This window comes from Ipomoea triloba, chromosome 13, assembly GCF_003576645.1.
Source record: "Ipomoea triloba cultivar NCNSP0323 chromosome 13, ASM357664v1".
NCBI classification, from domain to species: Eukaryota; Viridiplantae; Streptophyta; class Magnoliopsida; order Solanales; family Convolvulaceae; genus Ipomoea; species Ipomoea triloba.
In genome coordinates this window covers 13,966,086-13,977,173 of record NC_044928.1, presented here as the reverse complement: position 1 = coordinate 13,977,173, position 11,088 = coordinate 13,966,086, and the positions used below count along the sequence as shown (strand labels likewise).

General features: G+C 36.6%; 6 non-coding genes across 6 annotated transcripts; all 6 read left to right on the top strand.

Annotated features, from left to right (window-relative positions):
* Positions 1 to 697: 697 nt before the first annotated feature.
* On the top strand, positions 698 to 778 carry TRNAL-AAG. The gene has a single exon. It is a non-coding gene; the product is annotated as a tRNA-Leu (tRNA).
* Positions 779 to 1,925: 1,147 nt separating this feature from the next.
* Positions 1,926 to 2,006, top strand: TRNAL-AAG. Its single transcript has one exon. It is a non-coding gene; the product is annotated as a tRNA-Leu (tRNA).
* Positions 2,007 to 3,402: 1,396 nt separating this feature from the next.
* Positions 3,403 to 3,483, top strand: TRNAL-AAG. The gene has a single exon. It is a non-coding gene; the product is annotated as a tRNA-Leu (tRNA).
* A 1,149-nt stretch (positions 3,484 to 4,632) lies between these two features.
* TRNAL-AAG lies at positions 4,633 to 4,713 on the top strand. Its single transcript has one exon. It is a non-coding gene; the product is annotated as a tRNA-Leu (tRNA).
* Positions 4,714 to 7,665: 2,952 nt separating this feature from the next.
* Positions 7,666 to 7,746, top strand: TRNAR-ACG. Its single transcript has one exon. It is a non-coding gene; the product is annotated as a tRNA-Arg (tRNA).
* A 1,280-nt stretch (positions 7,747 to 9,026) lies between these two features.
* TRNAL-AAG lies at positions 9,027 to 9,107 on the top strand. The gene has a single exon. It is a non-coding gene; the product is annotated as a tRNA-Leu (tRNA).
* Positions 9,108 to 11,088: the final 1,981 nt, after the last annotated feature.

Genomic DNA, 11,088 nt, shown 5'->3' with positions numbered 1-11,088 from the left:
TTACTTGTTATTTCTAGAAGCGCAAGGAACAAATAATTCAAGTGTCTTCTAATTCTTCGTGTCTTACTTTTGTTTTATGCATTGTTGTGGTTCATCTTGATCCATTGGAAGCCTAAATGAGTCAAGAGCGTAGGTTGTAGGCATGGCAAGATATCGCAAGAGTGCAATAGCCTAGGTGTGTGCTACTCTTGCCCTTAATCGAGGAGGATGAGGCCTGGAGGAGGTAGGTAGACAAGGTGTTCGACGAAGTGCCCCAACCAATTGAGGGCTTGGGAATTCGAGCGTGACGTCGCTCGGTGTTGTGCCTTTCGTCTCCTTAGGTGTCTTACATTTCAATTCAATCCAACCGCAGATAAATGAGTGCAAGAACCGGGGGAGTATCGTTCAAAACCTCTCACTTTCATTATTGATCTTTGAATCTTGTTTCACTATGCACTCACTCTATTAATGAATTCCTTGCTCTTTAATTCTAATTGCCTTTGCATTCATTAGTGACTTGCATACTCTCTCCAATTTGCCATCCTCTCGAGAACAACACTCGAATAACTTATTCCTTGTTTAAACTTTACACCTCACCGAAAAAACTACTTACTCACATATTCAATATAAGTTGCAAGAACTAGCAGATGTAGGCTTCTATTTAACAGAAGCTATCTCAATCATATTCATTTTAAACTTGCATATATATAATTGTCACGTGGAGGTGGCTGAGTTGGTCTAAGGCGCCAGATTAAGGTTTTGGTCCAAAAGGGCGTGGGTTCAAATCCCACTCTCCACACCAACTTTACCCTAGTTATCCATATTCAGCTGCTTGAATGAGTAGACATTAATGTAATTTCTAAAATCGGGAACCATGTTTCCATTTCACTCTTTCAAGTTATAAAGGGTCGCGAATACCTAATTTTTCCTTTAAAAGGGGTATCCGCGACGGTTCCAGCTTAGAAGGAGTCACAGATACCTAATTGTTTGCTAATATCTATTGAAATAGATGTGTTTGAAAGCGCTGATTAAAACAATTATACAACATTTTCATAGTATGGATACACGTTGTAGACAATTATAAAATGAAGACATTTATTTATAAATTTAACTTATATTTGTATTTCTAACTTGTGGTATTCTTTATAATTGGTTAATATATCCAATAACCCAAAATTACTTAATTGGTTATTATTGCTTTTGTAGAGGAATGCAATAATTCTCAGCTCGCGTATTCTAATTCTTCATTTCTTACTTTTATTTCTGGAAGCACAAGGAACAAATAATTCAAGTGTCTTCTAATTCTTCGTTTCTTACTTTTGTTTTATGCATTGTTGTGGTTCATCTTGATCCATTGGAAGCCTAAATGAGTCAAGAGCGTAGGTTGTAGGCATGGCAAGATATCGCAAGAGTGCAATAGCCTAGGTGTGTGAAACTCTTGCCTTAATCGAGGAGGATGAGGCCTGGAGGAGGTAGGTAGACAAGGTGTTCGACGAAGTGCCCCAACCAATTGAGGGCTTGGGAATTCGAGCGTGACATCGCTCGGTGTTGTGCCTTTCGTCTCCTTAGGTGTCTTACATTTCAATTCAATCCAACCGCAGATAAATGAGTGCAAGAACCGGGGGAGTATCGTTCAAAACCTCTCACTTTCATTATTGATCTTTGAATCTTGTTTCACTATGCACTCACTCTATTAATGAATTCCTTGCTCTTTAATTCTAATTGCCTTTGCATTCATAAGTGACTTGCATACTCTCTCCAATTTGCCATCCTCTCGAGAACAACACTCGAATAACTTATTCCTTGTTTAAACTTTACACCTCTACGAAAAAACTACTTACTCACATATTCAATATAAGTTGCAAGAACTAGCAGGTGTAGGCTTCTATTTAACAGAAGCTATCTCAATCATATCCATTTTAAACTTGCATATATATAATTGTCACGTGGAGGTGGCTGAGTTGGTCTAAGGCACCAGATTAAGGTTTTGGTCCGAAAGGGCGTGGGTTCAAATCCCACTCTCCACACCAACTTTACCCTAGTTATCCATATTCAGCTGCTTGAATGAGTAGACATTAATGTAATTTCTAAAATCGGGAACCATGTTTCCATTTCACTCTTTCAAGTTATAAAGGGTCGCGAATACCTAATTTTTCCTTTAAAAGGGGTATCCGCGACGGTTCCAGCTTAGAAGGAGTCACGGATACCTAATTGTTTGCTAATTTCTATTGAAATAGATGTGTTTGAAAGCGCTGATAAAAACAATTATACAACATTTTCATAGCATGAATGCAGGTTGTAGACAATTATAAAATGAAGACATTTATTTATAAATTTAACTTATATATGCATTTCTAACTTGTGGTATTCTTTATAATTGGTTAATATATCCAATAACCCAAAATTACTTAATTGGTTATTATTGCTTTTGTAGAGGAATGCAATAATTCTCAGCTCGTGTCTTCTAATTCTTCATTTCTTACTTGTTATTTCTTGAAGTGCAAGGAACATACATTTTACAACTCGCGTCTTCAAATTCTTCAATTCGTTTATCTGTTGAAGCGCACGGAACCAATAATTCAAGTGTTTTCAAATTCTTCATTTCTTACTTGTATTTCTTGAAGCACAATGAACAAATAATGCTCAGCTCGCGTCTTGTATATATTCATTTTTTTATTTCTTTAAGCACAAGGAACTAATAATTCAAGCGTCTTCTAATTCTTCATTTCTTACTTTATTTCTGGAGCGAGAAGAACAAATAATTCGAGTGTCTTCTAATTCTTCGTTTCTTACTTTTGTTTTATGCATTGTTGTGGTTCATCTTGATCCATTGGAAGCCTAAATGAGTCAAGAGCGTAGGTTGTACACTTTGCAAGATATCGCAAGAGTGCACTAGCCTAGGTGTGTGCAAATCTTGCCCTTAATTGGGGAGGATGAGGTCTGGACGAGCTAGGTAGACAAGGTGTTCGACGAAATGCCCCAACCAATTGAGGGCTTGGGAATTTGAGCGTGACATCGCTCGGTGTTGTGCCTTTCGCCTCCTTAGGTGTCTTAGATTTCAATTCAATCCAACCGTAGATAAATGAGTGCAAGAACCAGGGGAGTATCGTTCAAATCCGCTCTCTTTCATTATTGATCTTTGAATCTTGTTTCACTATGCACTCACTCTATTAATGAATTCCTTGGTCTTTACTTCTAATTGCCTTTGCATTCATAACTTACTTGCCTAGTCTCTCAAATTTTTCATCCTCTCGGGAACGACACTCGAGGAACTTATTCCTTGTTTACACTTTACACCTCACCCAAAAAACTACTTACTCACATATTCAATATACGTTGCAAGAACTAGCAGGTGTAGGCTTCTATTTAACAGAAGCTATCTCAATCATATCCATTTTAAACTTGCATATATATAATTGTCACGTGGAGGTGGCTGAGTTGGTCTAAGGCGCCAGATTAAGGTTTTGGTCCGAAAGGGCGTGGGTTCAAATCCCACTCTCCACACCAACTTTACCCTAGTTATCCATATTCAGCTGCTTGAATGAGTAGACATTAATGTAATTTCTAAAATCGGGAACCATGTTTCCATTTCACTCTTTCAAGTTATAAAGGGTCGCGAATACCTAATTTTTCCTTTAAAAGGGGTATCCGCGACGGTTCCAGCTTAGAAGGAGTCACGGATACCTAATTGTTTGCTAGTTTCTATTGAAACAGATGTGTTTGAAATCGCTGATAAAAACAATTATACAACATTTTCATAGCATGAATACATGTTGTAGACAATTATAAAATGAAGACATTTATTTATAAATTTAACTTATATTTATATTTCGAACTTGTGGTATTCTTTATAATTGGTTAATATATCCAATAACCCAAAATTACTTAATTGGTTATTATTGCTTTTGTAGAGGAATGCAATAATTCTCAGCTCGCGTCTTCTAATTCTTCATTTCCTACTTGTTATTTCTGGAAGCGCAAGGAACAAATAATTCAAGTGTCTTCTAATTCTTCTTTTCTTACTTTTGTTTTATGCATTGTTGTGGTTCATCTTGATCCATTGGAAGCCTAAATGAGTCAAGAGTGTAGGTTGTAGGCATGGCAAGATATCGCAAGAGTGCAATAGCCTAGGTGTGTACAACTCTTGCCCTTAATCGAGGAGGATGAGGCCGGGAGGAGGTAGGTAGACAAGGTGTTCGACGAAGTGCCCCAACCAATTGAAGGCTTGGGAATTCAAGCGTGACATCGCTCGGTGTTGTGCCTTTCGTCTCCTTAGTTGTCTTACATTTCAATTCAATCCAACCGCAGATAAATGAGTGCAAGAACCGGGGGAGTATCGTTCAAAACCGCTCTCTTTCATTATTGATCTTTGAATCTTGTTTCATTATGCACTCACTCTATTAATGAATTCCTTGCTCTTTAATTCTAATTGCCTTTGCATTCATAAGTGACTTGCATACTCTCTCCAATTTGCCATCCTCTCGAGAACAACACTCGAATAACTTATTCCTTGTTTAAACTTTACACCTCACCGAAAAAACTACTTACTCACATATTCAATATAAGTTGCAAGAACTAGCAGATGTAGGCTTCTATTTAACAGAAGCTATCTCAATCATATCCATTTTAAACTTGCATATATATAATTGTCACGTGGAGGTGGCTGAGTTGGTCTAAGGCGCCAGATTAAGGTTTTGGTCCGAAAGGGCGTGGGTTCAAATCCCACTCTCCACACCAACTTTACCCTAGTTATCCATATTCAGCTGCTTGAATGAGTAGACATTAATGTAATTTCTAAAATCGGGAACCATGTTTCCATTTCACTCTTTCAAGTTATAAAGGGTCGCGAATACCTAATTTTTCCTTTAAAAGGGGTATCTGCGACGGTTCCAGCTTAGAAGGAGTCACAGATACCTAATTGTTTGCTAATATCTATTGAAATAGATGTGTTTGAAAGCGCTGATAAAAACAATTATACAACATTTTCATAGTATGGATACACGTTGTAGACAATTATAAAATGAAGACATTTATTTATAAATTTAACTTATATTTGTATTTCTAACTTGTGGTATTCTTTATAATTGGTTAATATATCCAATAACCCAAAATTACTTAATTGGTTATTATTGCTTTTATAGAGGAATGCAATAATTCTCAGCTCGCGTATTCTAATTCTTCATTTCTTACTTTAATTTCTGGAAGCGCAAGGAACAAATAATTCAAGTGTCTTCTAATTCTTCGTTTCTTACTTTTGTTTTATGCATTGTTGTGGTTCATCTTGATCCATTGGAAGCCTAAATGAGTCAAGAGCGTAGGTTGTAGGCATGGCAAGATATCGCAATAGTGCAATAGCCTAGGTGTGTGCAACTCTCGTCCTTAATCGAGGAGAATGAGGCCTGGAGGAGGTAGGTAGACAAGGTGTTCGACGAAGTGCCCCAACCAATTGAGGGCTTGGGAATTCGAGCGTGACATCGCTCGGTGTTGTGCCTTTCGTCTCCTTAGGTGTCTTACATTTCAATTCAATCCAACCGCAGATAAATGAGTGCAAGAACCGGGGGAGTATCGTTCAAAACCGCTCTCTTTCATTATTGATCTTTGAATCTTGTTTCACTATGCACTCATTCTATTAATGAATTCCTTGCTCTTTACTTCTAATTGCCTTTGCATTCATAACTGACTTGCCTACTCTCTCTAATTTGCCATCATCTCGAGAACAACACTCGAATAACTTATTCCTTGTTTAAACTTTACACCTCCCCAAAAAAACTACTTACTCACATATTCGATATAAGTTGCAAGAACTAGCAGGTGTAGGCTTCTATTTAACAGAAGCTATCTCAATCATATCCATTTTAAAATTGCATATATACAATTATCACGTGGAGGTAGCTGAGTTGGTCTAAGGCGCTAGATTAAGGTTTTGGTCCGAAAGGGCGTGGGTTCAAATCCCACTCTCCACACCAACTTTACCCTAGTTATCCATATTCAGCTGCTTGAATGAGTAGACATTAATGTAATTTCTAAAATCGGGAACCATGTTTCCATTTCACTCTTTCAAGTTATAAAGGGTCGCGAATACCTAATTTTTCCTTTAAAAGGGGTATCCGCGACGGTTCCAGCTTAGAAGGAGTCACGGATACCTAATTGTTTGCTAATTTCTATTGAAATAGATGTGTTTGAAAGCTCTGATAAAAACAATTACACAACGTTTTCATAGTATGAATACACGTTGTATACTATTATAAAATGAAGACATTAATTTATAAATTTAACTTATATTTATATTTAATTTCTAACTTTTGGTATTCTTTATAATTGGTTAATATATCCAATAACCCAAAATTACTTAATTGGTTATTATTGCTTTTGTAGAGGAATGCAATAATTCTCAGCTCGTGTCTTCTAATTCTTCATTTCTTACTGGTTATTTCTTGAAGTGCAAGGAACATACATTTTACAACTCGCGTCTTCAAATTCTTCAATTCGTTTATCTGTTGAAGCGCACGGAACCAATAATTCAAGTGTTTTCAAATTCTTCATTTCTTACTTGTATTTCTTGAAGCACAATGAACAAATAATGCTCAGCTCGCGTCTTGTATAAATNTATTTAATTTCTAACTTTTGGTATTCTTTATAATTGGTTAATATATCCAATAACCCAAAATTACTTAATTGGTTATTATTGCTTTTGTAGAGGAATGCAATAATTCTCAGCTCGTGTCTTCTAATTCTTCATTTCTTACTTGTTATTTCTTGAAGTGCAAGGAACATACATTTTACAACTCGCGTCTTCAAATTCTTCAATTCGTTTATCTGTTGAAGCGCACGGAACCAATAATTCAAGTGTTTTCAAATTCTTCATTTCTTACTTGTATTTCTTGAAGCACAATGAACAAATAATGCTCAGCTCGCGTCTTGTATAAATTCATTTTTTTATTTCTTTAAGCACAAGGAACTAATAATTCAAGCGTCTTCTAATTCTTCATTTCTTACTTTATTTCTGGAGCGAGAAGAACAAATAATTCGAGTGTCTTCTAATTCTTCGTTTCTTACTTTTGTTTTATGCATTGTTGTGGTTCATCTTGATCCATTGGAAGCCTAAATGAGTCAAGAGCGTACGTTGTACACTTTGCAAGATATCGCAAGAGTGCACTAGCCTAGGTGTGTGCAAATCTTGCCCTTAATCGGGGAGGATGAGGTCTGGAGGAGGTAGGTAGACAAGGTGTTCGACGAAATGCCCCAACCAATTGAGGGATTGGGAATTTTAGCGTGACATCGCTCGGTGTTGTGCCTTTCGCCTCCTTAGGTGTCTTAGATTTCAATTCAATCCAACCGTAGATAAATGAGTGCAAGAACCAGGGGAGTATCGTTCAAATCCGCTCTCTTTCATTATTGATCTTTCAATCTTGTTTCACTATGCACTCACTCTATTAATGAATTCCTTGCTCTTTACTTCTAATTGCCTTTGCATTCATAACTGACTTGCCTACTCTCTCCAATTTTTCATCCTCTCGGGAAAGACACTCGAGGAACTTATTCCTTGTTTACACTTTACACCTCACCGAAAAAACTACTTCATCACATATTCAATTCACGTTGCAAGAACTAGCAGGTGTAGGCTTCTGTATAACAGAAACTATCTCTATCATATCCATATTAAACCTGCATATATATAATTATCACGTGGATGTGGCCGAGTTGGTCTAAGGCGCCAGATTACGGTTCTGGTCTGAAAGGGCGTGGGTTCAAATCCCACTCTCCACACCAACTTTACCCTAGTTATCCATATTCAGCTGCTTGAATGAGTAGACATTAATGTAATTTCTAAAATCGGGAACCATGTTTCCATTTTACTCTTTCAAGTTATAAAGGGTCGCGAATACCTAATTTTTCCTTTAAAAGGGGTATCCGCGACGGTTCCAGCTTAGAAGGAGTCACGGATACCTAATTGTTTGCTAATTTCTATTGAAATAGATGTGTTTGAAAGCTCTGATAAAAACAATTACACAACGTTTTCATAGTATGAATACACGTTGTATACTATTATAAAATGAAGACATTAATTTATAAATTTAACTTATATTTATATTTAATTTCTAACTTTTGGTATTCTTTATAATTGGTTAATATATCCAATAACCCAAAATTACTTAATTGGTTATTATTGCTTTTGTAGAGGAATGCAATAATTCTCAGCTAACGTCTTCTAATTCTTCATTTCTTACTTGTTATTTATGGAAGCGCAAGGAACAAATAATTCAAGTGTCTTCTAATTCTTCGTTTCTTACTTTTGTTTTATGCATTGTTGTGGTTCATCTTGATCCATTGGAAGTTGTTTTATGCATTGTTGTGGTTCATCTTGATCCATTGGAAGCCTAAATGTGCATTGTTGTGGTTCATCTTGATCCATTGGAAGCCTAAATGAGTATTGTTGTGGTTCATCTTGATCCATTGGAAGCCTAAATGAGTGAAGAGCGTAGGTTGTAGGCATGGCAAGATATCGCAAGAGTGCAATAGCCTAGGTGTGTGCAACTCTTGCCCTTAATCGGGGAAGATGAGGTCTGGAGGTGGTAGGTAGACAAGGTGTTCGACGAAGTGCCCCAACAAATTGAGGGCTTGGGAATTCGAGCGTGACATCACTCAGTGTTGTGCATTTCGTCTCCTTAGGTGTCTTACATTTCAATTCCATCCAACCGTAGATAAATGAGTGCAAGAACTGGGGGAGTATCGTTCAAATCCGCTCTCTTTCATTATTGATCTTTCAATCTTGTTTCACTATGCACTCACTCTATTAATGAATTCCTTGCTCTTTACTTCTAATTGCCTTTGCATTCATAACTGACTTGCCTACTCTCTCCAATTTTTCATCCTCTCTGGAACGACACTCAAGGAACTTATTCATTGTTTACACTTTACACCTCACCGAAAAAACTACTTCATCACATATTCAATTCACGTTGCAAGAACTAGCAGGTGTAGGCTTCTGTATAACAGAAACTATCTCTATCATATCCATATTAAACCTGCATATATATAATTATCACGTGGATATGGCCGAGTTGGTCTAAGGCGCCAGATTAAGGTTCTGGTCTGAAAGGGCGTGGGTTCAAATCCCACTCTCCACACCAACTTTACCCTAGTTATCCATATTCAGCTGCTTGAATGAGTAGACATTAATGTAATTTCTAAAATCGGGAACCATGTTTCCATTTTACTCTTTCAAGTTATAAAGGGTCGCGAATACCTAATTTTTCCTTTAAAAGGGGTATCCGCGACGGTTCCAGCTTAGAAGGAGTCACGGATACCTAATTGTTTGCTAATTTCTATTGAAATAGATGTGTTAGAAAGCGCTGATAAAAACAATTGTACAACATTTTCATAGCATGAATACACGTTGTAGACAATTATAAAATGAAGACATTTATTTATAAATTTAACTTATATTTATATTTCTAACTTGTGGTATTCTTTATAATTGGTTAATATATCCAATAACCCAAAATTACTTAATTGGTTATTATTGCTTTTGTAGAGGAATGCAATAATTCTCAGCTCGTGTCCTCTAATTCTTCATTTCTTACTTGTTATTTCTTGAAGTGCAAGGAACATACATTTTACAACTCGCGTCTTCAAATTCTTCAATTCTTTTATCTGTTGAAGCGAACGGAACCAATAATTCAAGTGTTTTCAAATTCTTCATTTCTTACTTGTATTTCTTGAAGCACAATGAACAAATAATGCTCAGCTCGCGTCTTGTATATATTCATTTTTTTATTTCTTTAAGCACAAGGAACTAATAATTCAAGCGTCTTCTAATTCTTCATTTCTCACTTTTATTTCTGGAGCGAGAGGAACAAATAATTCGAGTGTCTTCTAATTCTTCGTTTCTTACTTTTGTTTTATGCATTGTTGTGGTTCATCTTGATCCATTGGAAGCCTAAATGAGTCAAGAGCGTAGGTTGTACACTTTGCAAGATATCGCAAGAGTGCACTAGCCTAGGTGTGTGCAAATCTTGCCCTTAATTGGGGAGGATGAGGTCTGGACGAGCTAGGTAGACAAGGTGTTCGACGAAATGCCCCAACCAATTGAGGGCTTGGGAATTTGAGCGTGACATCGCTCGGTGTTGTGCCTTTCGCCTCCTTAGGTGTCTTAGATTTCAATTCAATCCAACCGTAGATAAATGAGTGCAAGAACCAGGGGAGTATCGTTCAAATCCGCTCTCTTTCATTATTGATCTTTCAATCTTGTTTCACTATGCACTCACTCTATTAATGAATTCCTTGCTCTTTACTTCTAATTGCCTTTGCATTCATAACTGACTTGCCTACTCTCTCCAATTTTTCATCTTCTCGGGAACGACACTCGAGGAACTTATTCCTTGTTTACACTTTACACCTCACCGAAAAAACTACTTCATCACATATTCAATTCACGTTGCAAGAACTAGCAGGTGTAGGCTTCTGTATATCAGAAACTATCTCTATCATATCCATATTAAACTTGCATATATATAATTATCACGTGGATATGGCCGAGTTGGTCTAAGGCGCCAGATTAAGGTTCTGGTCTGAAAGGGCGTGTGTTCAAATCCCACTCTCCACAACAACTTTACCCTAGTTATCCATATTCAGCTGCTTGAATGAGTAGACATTAATGTAATTTCTAAAATCGGGAACCATGTTTCCATTTTACTCTTTCAAGTTATAAAGGGTCGCGAATACCTAATTTTTCCTTTAAAAGGGGTATCCGCGACGGTTCCAGCTTAGAAGGAGTCACGGATACCTAATTGTTTGCTAATTTCTATTGAAATAGATGTGTTTGAAAGCTCTGATAAAAACAATTATACAACGTTTTCATAGTATGAATACGCGTTGTATACTATTATAAAATGAAGACATTAATTTATAAATTTAACTTATATTTATATTTAATTTCTAACTTTTGGTATTCTTTATAATTGGTTAATATATCCAATAACCCAAAATTACTTAATTGGTTATTATTGCTTTTGTAGAGGAATGCAATAATTCTCAGCTCGTGTCTTCTAATTCTTCATTTCTTACTTGTTATTTCTTGAAGTGCAAGGAACATACATTTTACAACTC